Source organism: Ascaphus truei, chromosome 3 (genome assembly GCF_040206685.1).
Source record: "Ascaphus truei isolate aAscTru1 chromosome 3, aAscTru1.hap1, whole genome shotgun sequence".
Taxonomy (NCBI): domain Eukaryota; kingdom Metazoa; phylum Chordata; class Amphibia; order Anura; family Ascaphidae; genus Ascaphus; species Ascaphus truei.
The window spans coordinates 56,279,414-56,281,833 of NC_134485.1; the positions used below are offsets into that span (position 1 = coordinate 56,279,414).

A 2,420-nucleotide genomic window follows, 5' to 3' on the forward strand; every position below is an offset into this window, starting at 1 on the left:
AGAATAACACATTAAATAAGCACAGAAAAAACTCATTGGAGCAACACACAAGCATAATAAAAATCATGACCTGTGAATTAAAAAAATAAAAAATAAAAAAAGGGGGGGGGGGGGAAAGTAAAATGAAAAAAACAGGGGGAAAAGAGGGGGGAAGGAACAGGGAATGGAAAAAGGGGAAGGGGGTTCAGGAAAAAGGAGAGGGGAAAGAGAAATATGGAAAGGAAGGAATAACAATAAAATACATAATATAGGGGATAAAATAACATTTTTAGCCTACAGCACCTGGTATTCCCAGGTGGTCTCCCAAGTACTAACCAGGCCCAACCCTGCTTAGTTTCTGAGATCAGACAAGATCAGACAAGATCGGGCACATTCAGGGTGGTGTGGCCATAGGCAAATTATATACCAAATAATATATCATTAATAACCATTAGAATAATCATAGACTGGAGAAAGCAGAATCAGAGACAAAAAAACCTCAGGACCGATAGGGGCCACAACTCCCCAAAAACATACAAAAAACCTTTGTGTCAAAGTATGTGTAATCATAGGCATAGACCTAATGTGTCTATACTATTAATTAATAATAATGATATTAATAATAAATGCACTTTCCACCTGTTATGTCTATATGGGCCAAAGGAGCACCTATAGTAAAACCAACCAAACTGAGATGAGACAACTATCTATGAAGGGACAGGAAAACCCATCCAAACCAGATCTCAGCGACATACCTCAAAACATGTTGGTACCATAACACTAAACAACAGTGCTAACATCAATATGATCATTCAATCCACACGGATGTAATGTACCTAGTACATACATCCAATATGTCTCACGCGTACATAATTTCTTAAATCTATCACCTCCCAAAATAGTGGAAGGAATGGATTCAATACCCATAACTGACAAACTACATGGATTTTTATTATGTTTACTAATGTAGTGTCGTGATAAACTGTGCATGGTAAACCCACGTATGACATTTCTCCTATGTTCTAGGAACCGTGTGCCTAAAGTTCTTGATGTTCTACCAATATATTGGAGACCACATTCACATGATATAAGATATATCACAAATGTACTAAGGCAATCGATGTAATCATTAACCTTATAAGTCATACCATTTGAAAATGATGTAAATGCATCTTTTTTATTTATGTGTCTACAGGTAATGCAACGATTCCTATCACATGAAAAATTGCCCTTATCTCTCATTTTGGTATTTTTATTTCTGTTTTCATTACAAAAGTTGGTAGTAGAATCCTTCAGCCTATTGGGGGCAATGATGGTCTTTAGAGATCTTGCTTTTTTTTAAATTATGGGTACATGAACAGGCATCAGAGGCCCAATAATCGGATCACTTCGAATAATTCCCCAATGTTTCTTAACACATTTTTTTATATTGTAAGCTGAATGATTGTACTGAGTAATAAATGTGGGAGTGGACTGATAACTTGTTTTTTCATTTTTTCTCGACATAGTTTTTGTCTTGGAATTCATAAGTAGGTCAACCCGATCTGATGTTTCAGCATCCTTAAATGCTTGTTCAACTATTTGCATATTATAGCCTTTCTCCTGGAATTTATCCATCAAGAAATGACCTTGATGTTTAAAGTCCAGGTCCCTCGAGCAATTGCGCCGTACTCTGTAGAACTGGCTCTTGGCACATTATCGAGCCATTTTTTGTAGTGATTACTACTATATTGGCGAAAGCTGTTTGCTGACACTGGTTTAAAGTGAGTGTAGCCCCCTGTAAAACGCTCAGGTATACCTATCTTCCTTCTACTGCGGTAAGTCCTGTTAAGATCAGGCGCCAGTAATCATTATGGGTTTTCCCCCTTCATAGCCCTAACCTGGGTGGTAGACGCAGGCCTGGACTCTGCTGCAGGCGTGAGCAAGAGGGGAGGTTCTGCTGACACCATGAGGGGAGGGGCTAGCTCTATATTTAGCAGCCCACTCCGGTGAGTGAGTTGTTGTTCTTCGTCCTTGCTGTGTGCCGTGTTCCTCTCTTATTGATGGTTCTTCAAGAGAGAGAGTAGCTTACGAAGAGTTCGAGTGAGTAGTGATACCAAGAATCTAGAGCTGCTGAGTATTAGGCCGTGAGCCACGAATCCTGCGGAACGGTACGAGGAATATCAGGAGGCTACGGGCTCCCCGGCGCAGCGTGCCGGTCGAGAGCGAGAGGAACCAAACTGATCAGCGTCTATAAGTAGAGCTGATAGAATTATAGACTGGTGGACCAATGCCCTCACCCCGATGCCAGGGGTGATGGGGAGATAATTCAGGACCCACCTCAAGGCTAACCTCGGGGGTGGGCCACGGGGTATTGCAGCCCTAGCTCAGACCATCCTGTCGGCGGAGTGACTTGGAGGGAAGGAGAGGAGGAGGTCGTGGGAGTTGAGCGGGTTGTACCT

The 2,420-nt window shown here is 41.5% G+C and overlaps 1 pseudogene; it reads right to left on the minus strand.

Moving 5' to 3' along the window:
• Positions 1-270: 270 nt before the first annotated feature.
• Positions 271-395, minus strand: LOC142491723 (5S ribosomal RNA; annotated as a pseudogene).
• Between the last annotated feature and the right edge of the window lie 2,025 nt (positions 396-2,420).